Below are 13225 nucleotides of genomic sequence, written 5' to 3'. Positions count from 1 at the left end.
TAATTTGTGTTCTACTGAAGAAACAAAGTTACCTACATCTTGGATGCCCTGGGGGTAAGCAGATAAACATCAAATTTTCATTTTTGGCTGAACTATCCCTTTAACAGTATAACATTTGTCTCATGTGAATCAGTCCAAACTATAATATAATGAAATAGATATTGAACTTTCTATTCATCCATGAAAAAATATTTATCAGTTTTCACAAAAATATTAAAGGTGCCCAAGAATGCTTTTTCACAAGATGTAATATAAGTCTAAGGTGTCTCATGAATGTGTCTGTGAAGTTTCAGCTCAAAATACCCCATAGATTTTTTTTAAATTAATTTTTTGAACTGCCTATTTTGGGGCATCATTAACTATACACTGATTTTGGCAGCGCCGCCCCTTTAAATCGCGTGCTCCCTGCCACACAAGCTCTCGACTATATTACAGTGCATTTACAAAGTTCACACAGCTAATATAACCCTCAAATGGATCTTTACAAGATGTTCGTCATGCATGCTGTATGCATGCTTCAAATTATGTGAGTAAAGTATTTATTTTGATGTTTACGTTTGATTCTGTATGAGTTTGAGGCTATATGCTCTGTGGCTAACAGCTAATGCTACACTGTTGGAGAGATTTATAAAGAATGAAGTTGTGTTTATGCATTATACAGACTGCACATGTTTAAAAATGAAAATAGCGACGGCTCTTGTCTCCGTGAATACAGTAAGAAACGATGGTAACTTTAACCACATTTAACAGTACATTAGCAACATGCTAACGAAACATTTAGAAAGACAATTTACAAATATCACTAAAAATATCATGCTATCATGGATCATGTCAGTTATTAATGCTCCATCTGCCATTTTTCGCTGTTGTTCTTGCTGGCTTACCTTGTCTGTGCACAGATCCAGACGTTAATACTGCCTTTCCTTGTCTAATGCCTTGAACATGGGCTGGCATATATGCAAATATTGGGGTCATACATATTAATGATCCCGACTGTTACGTAACAGTCGGTGTTATGTTGAGATCCGCATGTTTTCCGGAAGTCTTTTAAACAAATGAGATTTATATAAGAAGGAGGAAGCAATGGGGTTTGAAACTCAATGTATGTCTTTTCCATGTACTGAACTCTTGTTATTCATCTATGCCAATATAAATTTAATATTTAATTCTAGGGCACCTTTAAGCAAAACAGCTGTTTGATTATAATAATTGATAATAATAATAATAATAATAATATTAAGAAATGTTTCTGAGCACCATATCAGCATATCTGAAAGATCATGTGACATGAAGACTGGAGTAGTGATGCTAAAAATTCAGCTTTGAATCACAGGAATAAATTACATTTTAAAATATATTAAAATAGAAAACAGTTCTTTTAAATTGTAATAATATTTCACTACATTACGGTTTTTGCTGTAGTTTTGATATAAATGCAGCCTTGGTGTAAGTGTAAGAGATTTCATAAAAAAAAATTTAAAAAAAAAATCGTACCAACTCACAAACTTTTGAACAGTAGTGTATTTGCTTTTTATTTTATAGCAAGGGATAACTGGATAACCAGCCCAACCTTGACCCCTTGGTTAGGTGTGCCATCACCATTTTCACAAATTCGTATTTTTTTTGTAGTTTACACAGAGACGATAATGATATAATTTTCAAAAGAGTGCACTTTGAAACCCGTTTTCAAAACTTTGCATTTTCATACCCCCAATAGCCAAAACGCATGAAAAGTTTTATGTTTTTAGTTAAAAACCGTGTTGTGTAAACGGACCCTGAGACGGATGTTAATTTCAGGTGTAAATAGAGCCAGAAGCAAAAGGCTTTTTCTCAAACAAAATCTACTTAAAATTCCCCAAATCATCATCACCTCGGCTTCATCTGCTGAACCTAATGTAGATCATCATGAGTCATGCGGAAATATCTTACCTGATGAATTGAGATTACTGAGAACTGAGGCAAAACCACAGGAATAGTGTTAAACATCTCCCAGGGCATTAAATCTGACCATTAGTTGAAGTAATGTGGGTGATGCATGTCTAATTAAGGACTTCATTGTGCTTTGAGGCATATACAAATGTCTAAATGAATAAAAGATGATAATATCAGACACGTGTGTATTTATTCTGCAATCAAGTGTAAACCTCTGCAGCACATAGGACACAAATCAAGTAATGATGTTACTTGAAGAAGACAGTTGGTTACTTCATAAAATAATCTTGATTAGGATAGAATGCGCATGATAAACATAAGTCTAAACCAACACAATATCAAACTTTAATTTAAAGTAAACATTGCTAAACTGATTACCGCTCCTCTAATAATCTAAACTAAATCATGTAGACATTAAGTTATCGTTGGGCTGTTTTACATCAGTTTAAAGACAGTGACCTCTTTGGTGACCTGTTTTTTGCTTTGTTCAGATACGATAAGATCAGATAACATTGTGTTTATTATGTTTTGTCATGTGAAAAGATCTTTAACAACAGAACGTAGTGAACTTGTAGGAGTAAAGGGTACAGGAACAGCTTCACACCCTTGGTCTGACAACAGAAGAGGTCTTTAAGGAGCTTTTTGAAGTTATTTGTACTTGTCTTGTGCATTTGTGAAGCAAGATATCCAGTTACTTTGGTGAAAATCTGACAACAACAATCCCTGTGAAGTCAGGCCAAGGGTCTCTGAATTTCCCAATAGTTGGCAATAACACCTTAGCTTACTTTGGCAGTGGTGGGTGGAATGTATTGCCATAGGGATAAAGATGATTACTTTATATGAATAGGTATATGTACACTACCGTTTAAGAGTTTGGGGTCGATAAGTAAAAAAAAAAAAAAAAAATGTTTTTGAAAGAAGTCTGTTTTGCTCTCCAAGGCTGAATTTATATGATACAATTACAATAAAAGCAGTAATTTTGTGAATTATTATTACAATTTCAAATATTTTAAAATGTCATTTATTCAATTATGGCAAATCTCAATTTTTAGCATCATTACTCCACATGATCCTTCAGAAATCTGTAATAATATGCTGATTTGCTGCACGAGGCATTTTTTATTATCAATGTTGACAGTTGTGCTGCTTAATATTTTTGTGGAAACCTTTGAAAAATAGGATTCTTTGATCAAAATTACAGCATTTATTTGAAATGGAATTTTGTAACAATGTTAAAGTGTTTACTGTCATTTTAGATTTATTTAATGCATAGTTTCTAAATATAAAAGTACTAAAAAACTTACTGACTAACCCCAAACTTTTGAACAGTAGTCTATGAATTTTGTTCAGTTTGAAGCCCATTTCGACCTCAGAGTAAAAGTAATTTTATATCTAATTTCTTGTGATTGTGATTTTATATCTCGCAATTGTTTCTCACAATCGGGACTTTAAAGTTCACATTGTGAATTTATATCTCACAATTGTGAATGTTTCTTGTAATCCTGACTTTATTTCTCTTAATTGCAACTTAATATTTCACAATAGTGACTTTTTCTTGCAGTTGCTGCTTTTAATTTTTTTGCTTTCATAGAAATCAGATCTGAGATTTAAAGCTGCTGTCTGTAACTAAACAGCTGGAATAATTAAACTTATTTTGATGGTGGATTGTATGGTATGACAACTGGAAAATTACTGTGCGTTCACACCGCCGCCGGCGAGAGCGTCAACAGTCGCCTTGGCCGCCCTGCCAACAACGCTGTACTGTTTGTTCAAACCGCCGCCGACGGGAGGGTCAAAGTAAATGACAAGTCGCGTCAACCAATCGGAAGCCTCTCAAGCGAGGACCTCTACATTCCAATTGGTTGCCGCCGAACCGCGTCGTAGCTCATTACCATAAAGTTAACCTGATTTCAACTCTCCTCGACGCTCTCACCGTCCAAGACGCGCCGCGCCGCTCTCGCCGGAGCTCGCCGCCGGCTCTCATTGAAAATGAATGACTAGCGTCACTTTGACACTCTCGCCGCCGGCGGTGTGAACACACAGTTAGAGATTAGACTGTACAGAATTTGAAATCTACAGGTAACGCTAATACACATGTAGTCACACAATGCTGATGTTGTTAACATTAACAATTTGAGAACAAAGTATTACAATAATAATAATTTGCATGGTTTGACATGATCCGAGCTAAGCAATCATTAGATTTTCACCATTGGCAGCACGATTTATTGTAATGCTTTTTTTTTTCTCAGTCAGTCAGAACAAAACTGGCAGATTTGTTACTTACTTGTTCAGATGACATTTTCCGGTGAAAATTCTTATTTTGGTCATACGTCCAAGACTGCAATCTGTGATTCTGAAGTATAATATTCACCAGTTTGGTGACTGACAGTCACACATTCTCCTCAAAGCATTAGATTTATCCGCGCTGAGGAGCCGTGCCATTGCACAACCCATGTAAAGATGATAATTTTGCAAATAACTGCAATTGCAGGTTTTGAACAGAGATGGCAACAAAGAGGCAACATTTTAAGGACTGCAGCGTTAACATTCTGATTCCCAGTCCATCATAGATTAGGAAAGTTTGTTTTGAAAGTTGGTTTACTTGGTGTCTGTCTTTGTAATTGTAAATGCATCTGAATTTTTTCTGCTTTCATTTCATTCAGTGAGCTAAACCTCAGTGATCAGATATTGCGGCTTTGATTCATAATCTGTAACAATATGTAAGTGTGTAATACCGATTCTTTCATTTGCTTTTAAAATAGTTTTTTAGCCTACTGAGATGATGGACAATGATGATGCATAATAGCGTTAGTCATGTGTGAGTTCAACAAATTGCTTCCAGAGCAATATTCAGCATAGACCCACATTTCTCCCAGTAAAACTGGAACAGAAAACAATGGATGTGGTTAAGACCTGGTAGTTTAAGATGGCTAATATATGTCTGAATACTCAGGTGGTCTATCAGCGCTTTCATTTTAGTGGTCTTGAGTTATTCAGTAATGGAAGTTTATGATTAGGAAATTCCACTTAAATGCAGCAAGAAACGGCAGCAAAGTGCCTCCTGCAGAGTGATGCCGTCGACTCTTGGGAAAAGGAAGGTTTATCTCTTTTTATTTAGGATATCATTGGAATTGTATCAAGCCACACAAACAAAGTGCTTAATGCCTTTGGACAGGCCCAAGCAAACATAAGGCATTTATTAATATGGATTCCAAATGATTAACAGGGCAGTACTGAAGAAAGAGGTCTGGGTTTAGTTGGGAGCTGGAGGAGGGAACGGGAATCAATCCGCTCCCTGAGAACAGACGTTTCCCTTCTCCCCCCGAAGGCTCTGTGGCAGGTGGTTCACATTTTTTACTGCATATAATTGAATAATAATAATAACAACACAAATTCAGTATGAAATGGAAAATTCATCCTGGGAACGCAAAGCAAAGTTTCCAACATGATTCCATCCTTGACTGAACCTCATGACACCATGTACGTCAGGTGAGAGTTGGAATGAAAGGGCTTATGGGTGATAAATCCCAACACTGTTTTATAACTGACATGGAATTTTGCTCTGTTTAGGACAGCGCTTAAATATAATGAAAGTGTACTGTTTTTTCCTGTCTTATCATTTTACTTTTTTCCACATCTTGAGGTTAACTTGGCGCTTTGGAATCAGGTTGTGGTAATTCTGGTGTCCTCGACAAGTTTCTGGTGATGACTAGAGGGAAGTATTAAGGCCAGTTCACACCAAGGACGATAAATATAAAGATAACGATAAATATATAGTTCTAAAAACCGTTCTCAATATTAAAGAATAGCAGAGTTCACACCACAGCTATAGCGATAACGGCACAGAGAAATAATATCATTGGAATCACTTTCAGAACGATTTTATCCAGCTGACCAATCAGGATCCATCCTGCTGTAATGAGCTCGAGCATTTAAAGTGACAGACAAACAAGTGTTTGAAATAAACAATGATACTGTCCGCTGGCGTGGACGCAAATAGTTATCTTTATAGTTATTGTTCTTGGTGTGAACGGTGCTTTATTTAACTAAAGATTTTGTGAGCATGTGCTAAATGTAGAATTAACAAAAATTGGACTGGAGCATAGAGGAAAGGGAATGGATTGATATATTAACTGCCAACAAATGCATTTTTTCGACCCAATTTAAAACCCTGCCAACAGTGTATTTGGGGCATTTGAATATAGAATGAGTAATTAGTATTTTTTAATTTTACTGTTTCTCTGTCTATCCATGGCAATATTGCTTCTTTCTTTGAGAAATGTTTACATTGTAGTACCCATCAAATTTCCTTTTGATTTTCTTCTTGTAATGTTGTTATTGGTAGTTGTCAAAACTGATTTTTATGGAAGTCTAAGAATAGCACAGTTTTACGAGTTCCCATCATGTGCACAAATTCTTATATGAAATTATGTATTGTTCAGAGTGCAAATGTAGTGTTTTTTTTTTTTTGGCCTTACATGAAATAAGCAAGGGCTCAATAAAAGAACCTGGTGTTCTCTTGTAAAATTGTGAATAGCTCAATAATTAATCATTGAATCAATTTTATTATGCCCACTGCTTTTTACAGCTCAGAGTCTGGATGTATTTGCAGTTACTGGAATCAACATTTTATTGCAGAGCCAAGATACTGTTCCGGTTGTTTCAAAGAAATGCCTTGGTACCTTGTAGGCATTATACAACAACAGATTAACAGTAATAGTGAGACAATTAAAGCCCATGTGTTCAATTTTTTCAGGCTAGCAAAAAACAAAACATAAATAAGTTCTTTTATTTATCTGCTATTGTCAGATTTTTTTACACTATATATATATATATATATATATATATATATATATATATATATATATATATATATATATATATATATATATATATATATATATATATATATATATATATGTGTGTGTGTGTGTGTAAGCAATAAGGTATGAGAGGCTGTGCTGTATCGTGAATAAGTCACAGCTGAAGGGTGTTGTTAGGCACAACGCGAAGCGGAGTGCCTACAACCCCTTCAGCCGTGACTTATTCACGATACAGCACTAGCCTCTCATACCTTATTGCTTTTATAAAATAGTTACCACACAATACAAATATTAAAGCCAAAAATATGTAACAATGCAACTTTCATGAAGTAAACTCTTACTAAAAGCCTTCCCTCTACCGGAAAAAATAGTCCCTGACCGTGAACAGCAACAGAAGTTACATTATTACACCATTAGATGGCGGCAAAGGCTGTCTTTATGAGTGTGTCAGTCAGTAGACTTACATTCGAAAGACTGAATTGTTATGAACATGGAACAAAACGCAACTGACAAATGCTTTGACTACTGCTGTCAGTCACGGGAAAACCCCTTAACTGTTAAAAAGAAAAGATAATACATCGGACATTTAAACAGATTTTTTTTTATTATGAACATAGGACTGACCTGAAGGAAAATGCTAAATCTGAATGCAGGTAATAAACTCGCTCACTCGGTCTCTTTCTCACAATACTCTTCTACATAATACAGTAAGCTTCAATGAACAATATCAATTGAGAACTACAGTTTACGCTGCTTTTTGTGGTTGCTAAGGGTGTTGTGTAGTGATATACAGAACCGTTGGGTGAAGCGGTTATAGCCATGTTTTATCGTGAAAAAAACACAGCATCAAGGACAGGAACTAACCGTTTTATTTATAAATAAATGTATATAGAATTTTTTTTTTTTTACCTTTTCTTTTCTTACTCTAATGTCTGAGCATATTTAACCAAACAGATCTCGTCCCCCATTGACCATAGTATTTATTTTTCCTACTATAGTAGTAAATGGGGGGCATGATCTGTTTGGTTACTGACATTCTTCCAAATATCTTTCTTTGTATTTAGCAGAACAAAGAAATTCATACTGGTTTGGAACTACTTGAGGGAGTATGACAGAATTTTCATTTTTGGGTGAACTATCCCTTTAAGAGTCACTTGTGTATTGGTGCACTATATTACATGTGTTGAAGCTTGCACAGTGCTTTATCATCTTATGCTTTAGCATCACATATTTCTGAAGTTCCCTTCTTTCATTCTTAAGACAACAAAGCTCAGCACTCACTTTTCACTTTGATTTAAATAAGCGTTTAATTTGAGAGGCCCTCTGTGGTTTGGCCGCCTGCTGCTGTTTGTGCAGCGTAGTGGAGATGCTTTCCGACGATAAAGCATGAGAGAAGCTTTAGTTCACTGCATCACCAAATGACTGGTGTTCTGGAGTCAGCCAAGAAATACTATAAAATCGATGTGGTCACCGGTGAAGCTGTGCGGCAGAGAGCTGAGGGTTTGGGCTCTTTGCAAAGAGGCAGGCATAAAAAAAATTACTGAGTGATTCAATGTGGCACATTCACCATGTAAAAGCTATGTGTCAACCCGGTGACCTCTGTAAAACTCTACTCTGTGTACCACTCGCATCCGACCTCAACACACGGTGAGAAAAACGCTGCAGCTGGGGGCTATTTAGTGGGTGGTCTCTTGCACTTGGCCCATTCGTGGGAGAGGGAAGCTCATATATCAAAGAGTTTGTTAGAACAGGTAACGTCCTGTTACACTGCAAGAAATAAGTTTTAGTCTGTTTTTGTCTTGTTTCCAGTGAAAATATCAAAATATCTTTCAAACATAGTCAGTTTACTTATGAATCAAAATTTCTGTAAAATATTTTCAAAAAAATTGTTAAGGTATTTTTTTGGTACCGCATCAACATTTATTTATTTTTAACATTTTTGCTTAAGTTATGTTTGTTTGCTTGTGCTTGAATGAAGAAAAAGCACTTTGAAGAAAAAAATAGTAAGATTTGCCTTTAATAATCTTGAAAGATTAGTTCACTTCAGAATTAAAATTTCCTGATAAATTACTCACCCCCATATCATCCAAGATGGTCATGTCTTTCTTTCTTCAGCTGAAAAGAAATTAAGGTTTTTGAGGAAAACATTCCAGGATTTTTCTCCATATAGTGGACTTCAGTGGGGTACACCGGGTAGAAGGTCCAAATTGCAGTTTCAATGCAGCTTCAAAGCACTTTACACAATTCCAGACGAGGAATAAGGGTTTTATCTAGCAAAACGATCGGTCACATCAAAAACTCAAAATCATCTGATATCATTGTTTTACCTTTTTTTTTTTTGTAAAGGGCATTTGGCTAAATCTTTGCAAGTTCACTTTGTAGACACTGGATCTGTACTTTCACCTACGTCACGCGTGACCTTTGTAACGTGATTATGTCATGCGTGGTGGATCACAGAGCAGTGCAAGATGAGCATTTGTGGTTAAAAAGTATATAATTATTTATTTTTTTTTTTGAAAATGACCTATCACTAGATAAGACCCTTATTCCTCGGATCATGTAAAGCGCTTTGAAGTTGCACTGAAATGGCAATTTAGACCTTCCACCCGATGAATCCCACTGAAGTCCACTATATGGAGAAAAATCCAGGAATGTTTTCCTCAAAAATCTTAATTTCTTTTCAACTGAAGAAAGAAAGACATGAACATTTTGGATAACATGGGGGTGAGTAAATTACTAGGAAATTTTCATTCAGAATTGAACTAATCCCTTAATTTTGCTTCTGATATACAGTAAATGTATCTTCTTTTATGCATGTTTTATATTTTAAGAAAATTATAATTATTTTATTTTACTTTTTGCCAGTGATGGAGTTCAGTTTTATGCCATCCCTTGAGAATAAGGACCATGGTTTACAAGCCTTGGCAGTGTGTTTATGTGTTGTGGATCATCCAGAAAAGGCCTAAAGGACTCTAAAAGCTGTTATGGTGACACTTACTCATTTTATAACGACTTAGTGGGGTTGCTGCGTTCCACTTGTGAACCTGAACCTTTAATAGAAATAGCTATGAGAGACGCAATAAAAAATGCTCCTTTTCAGCCATATGAATTTCATTCAAATAACAACAAAAACCTGAAACACAGGGATTAAATAAGCCCAAACTTTTTCCATAACATAGGATACAACATTTTCTGCAACACATGCACACAGTTATGCTAATTTTAAAAAGAAAATCTGTTTGTTCTAAAGGTCTTTTTTTGCAGACCATGATGGGCCTATAATATGGATGATCCTTTGGACCAGTGTTTCTCAAATGCTGGGTCGCGGACTCGCGGAGTGTGCAGTGCAATCAATGGAACGGATTTTTTTTTTTTTTTTTCTGAATCGAGACTTTTATTTTGAAAGACGTACCTGAAAGCTGTTGACTCTTTTCTGTCAGTTTAAAGAGTTCCTGGGAAAAACGCGTTATCGTGATTTAATATCTGCTGTCAGGTGAGATGTTGTCAGGCTGTATGTCAGTGTCATTACTCTAGCGTTTATATTGTAACAAGTTACGAAAATAAGTCTCGAGTCTCACCTCGAGACTTTTCTCGAATTTTCCTGTCCTGTCAGACGTCATACTGTGCTCGAGGGTATGCACGTGACGTCGACGTCGACCGTTACGACTGCGTCACACCCACTGAGTGGCAAAAGACCGAGCGCGGCAGCATTGGTTTTCAGCGTGAATGTCGCGAAAAACACACAAAACACATCCAAAACGGAAAAGAGCTTTGCGACTGACTGACTATATTTAAAGAGTGCCGAAAGCTACAGAAGAAAGAAGCAAATGGATCACTGCAATTCACAGAAACAGCTGGACTCCAGGCAGAGAAACATGGATTTGGAGTTATCATTTTGTGTGGAATTGTTGGATTTTGAGGTAAAAATCATACCGTATATATTGAATTGTTATATATTATGTTGACAACTCATCAATTAAATATTTTCCATCTTATATTCTGCATAATTGGGTGTTTTTAAATAAACACTGACAAAAACTATACTATAAAACTATATATATTTTAGGGCTGGACAATATGACGATATATATAACATTGATATAAGTGATTACGCGGATTTAAACCTGCCTATATTGTAGTTATATCAAATATTCACAGGCAGATTTGCTTTATGCATTTCCCCGGCGTCGATAACAGGCATATAAATGTCAGGAAACACGATTCCTGGCTGCATGTCAATATCCATGGATTAGGTTTATTTGACAAGTTGCAAGGAACACTTTCGAGTCCAACCTTTAGTGTAATCGTTTGTTTTACTTGAGTTTTCGCAGTTTCCCCTATTAAATCCAGTCACGCGGCAGGTTTTTTAGCCACTCAGTCCAGCTGAGGGAGCGCGTTTTCGGCGGGAAAGTGACGTCGACGCATACCCTCGCGCGATGTAGTCTATATCACTTCACTATGTCAATTAGTAAGTCAAGAATTACCAAAAAGTACCAATAAATTTCATAACTTCGTGTGTTAGATGGGAAGGATTTGCATGAAGGTGTGATACTCGTTCTGTTCATCAGGATCAGTGTCCATATGTTTTATTGACAGTTCATGGTTAGTATTGTGTATTTATCATTTCCATAATAACTCCATAATACCACTTAATTCTCACTTTGTGTTATTTTGTGTATTTTAAATGACTGTGTTGGCTCATACCAACTTACTAACTTTATTAACAAAAGCTAGTCTGGGACTTCTATTATACTGTTTCAGCATTAGTCATATCCTTACAATTATGTGTATGTAAAGTAAAGTGGGACAGTACTTGTGTGTGTGTGTGTGTGTCAACCATTTTTGTTAAATAAATTTGCATGGTTTTTATAATTTTTTGTTTTTTAGGAACAAAAAATTGGGTCATGGCCAATGGGGAAATTTGGGTCCCAGGGTCGAACCAGTTGAGAACCACTGCTTTGAACCGTAATAGGATTGAGTGATTCAGGTATGAATTCTTCTCACACCTGTGTACTGTTGCAAGATTTACATAAATATGGTTTGGGACCAATAAACGGGATCATTAGGAACAAGACTGCTATTTTTATTAAAAGGATATATTTAATCAAAGTATTGTTAGATAAAACATGCATTACCTCTTGTGACTAATCATGTGGTGGATTTCCAGAGGTATGTGTCTGTGGTTTGAAAAATGTTAAGCAGTCTCACATGGTTCAGAAGATAAATGGAGGGCATGAAGGTCTATGGAAAGTGTGAACTGGGATAAATTAGTATTTTATCTTAACTGACAGTTAGGTGGCATGGCAGCACTCTTGCTTAATTTCTTTTCGTCTAGACAATCTGGTGCTTAAAGCATGTGTAATTTTTTTTTTTTTTTTTTAATATGCGTTGCCGTTCAAAGGTTTGGGATCAGTACGAATTTCCAGTGTTTTTGAAAGAAGTCTCTTATGCTCACAGAGACTGCATTTATTTGGTCAAAAATACAGTAAAAGTTTTTAATATATTTTAAAATATAATTTATTGCTGTGATGGCAAAGCTGAATTTTCAGCATCATTACTCCAGTCTTTAGTGTCACATGATCCTTCAGAAATCATTCTAACATGTTTTGGCTCTTTACTGTCACTGACTAATTGAATGCATTCTTGCTGAATAGAAGTATTAATTTCTTAAAAATTATAAAAGAATTTTAATTTTTTTTGGGTGGAGAAAGTACACTATACTATAAAAGTTAATTTAGGTTTGGAGCAACAAGTAATGATGACAGAATTTTCATTTTTGGGTGAACTGTCCATTTAAAATGCAGAGGCAACACTTATGTAAGGCTTTTGTAGGTTAGACCACACTGTGGCAGTATCAAAACTTTGTTTGCTTAAGCATCTTAACCACCCTGACAGCGCAACATTGACTCAACCACTGATGTGAGTTACTGGAAAGCCTGACAGCGTTCCCAATATTTGATAAAGTGTTCTGAGTGGTTGCGAGGTGATTTCTAGGCGCTTGCAATTGGCCATTGTTAGGCTTTTGTTAGGCAAGTCAAAAGAGCTAATCCTCAAGTCTTAAAGATGTTTTGATCCATAGACATATTAGTGGTTCAACGGATCACAAAACTCACGGTTTGGATCATATTACGGTTTTTAAGTCACAGATCAGATAATGTTTCGGATCAGAAAGAAAAAAGAAAAAACTTTGGGGGGTGGGGGGTAACTTTGTTTTCCATTTATTACTTAAAGCACACTTTAAGAACTCTGATACCACAGCAAACCTACTAGCCTAACTAATAAACATTATTAAAGTCAAGTGAACCGTCAGTAAAAAGAACAAATACACTACTTACAATAATAGATAAATACAATATAACAAAGTTACAAATAAAGTACGGTCTAAGTCATTTCAGGTACAGAAATGTAATTAAATGTAAAATAACACTATGTTTGTTCACTGTATAAATTTAATATAGATTAATCTT

At 35.7% G+C, this 13225-nt stretch overlaps 1 long non-coding RNA gene across 22 annotated transcripts in view; it reads left to right on the top strand.

The window, feature by feature from the left end:
- The first annotated feature begins 5 nt into the window (after positions 1-5).
- Positions 6-13225, top strand: part of LOC125278327 — a 109092-nt gene continuing 95872 nt past the window's right edge. For 17 of the 22 annotated variants that reach the window (XR_007187105.1, XR_007187097.1, XR_007187094.1 and 14 more), the window contains exons 1-2: positions 10260-10678; positions 11646-11745. This is a non-coding gene — a long non-coding RNA (uncharacterized LOC125278327). The other 5 variants (XR_007187099.1, XR_007187098.1, XR_007187104.1 and 2 more) reach the window with 5 other exon arrangements.

Source organism: Megalobrama amblycephala, linkage group LG11 (genome assembly GCF_018812025.1).
Source record: "Megalobrama amblycephala isolate DHTTF-2021 linkage group LG11, ASM1881202v1, whole genome shotgun sequence".
NCBI classification, from domain to species: domain Eukaryota; kingdom Metazoa; phylum Chordata; class Actinopteri; order Cypriniformes; family Xenocyprididae; genus Megalobrama; species Megalobrama amblycephala.
This window is presented reverse-complemented; position numbering and strand designations above follow the sequence as displayed.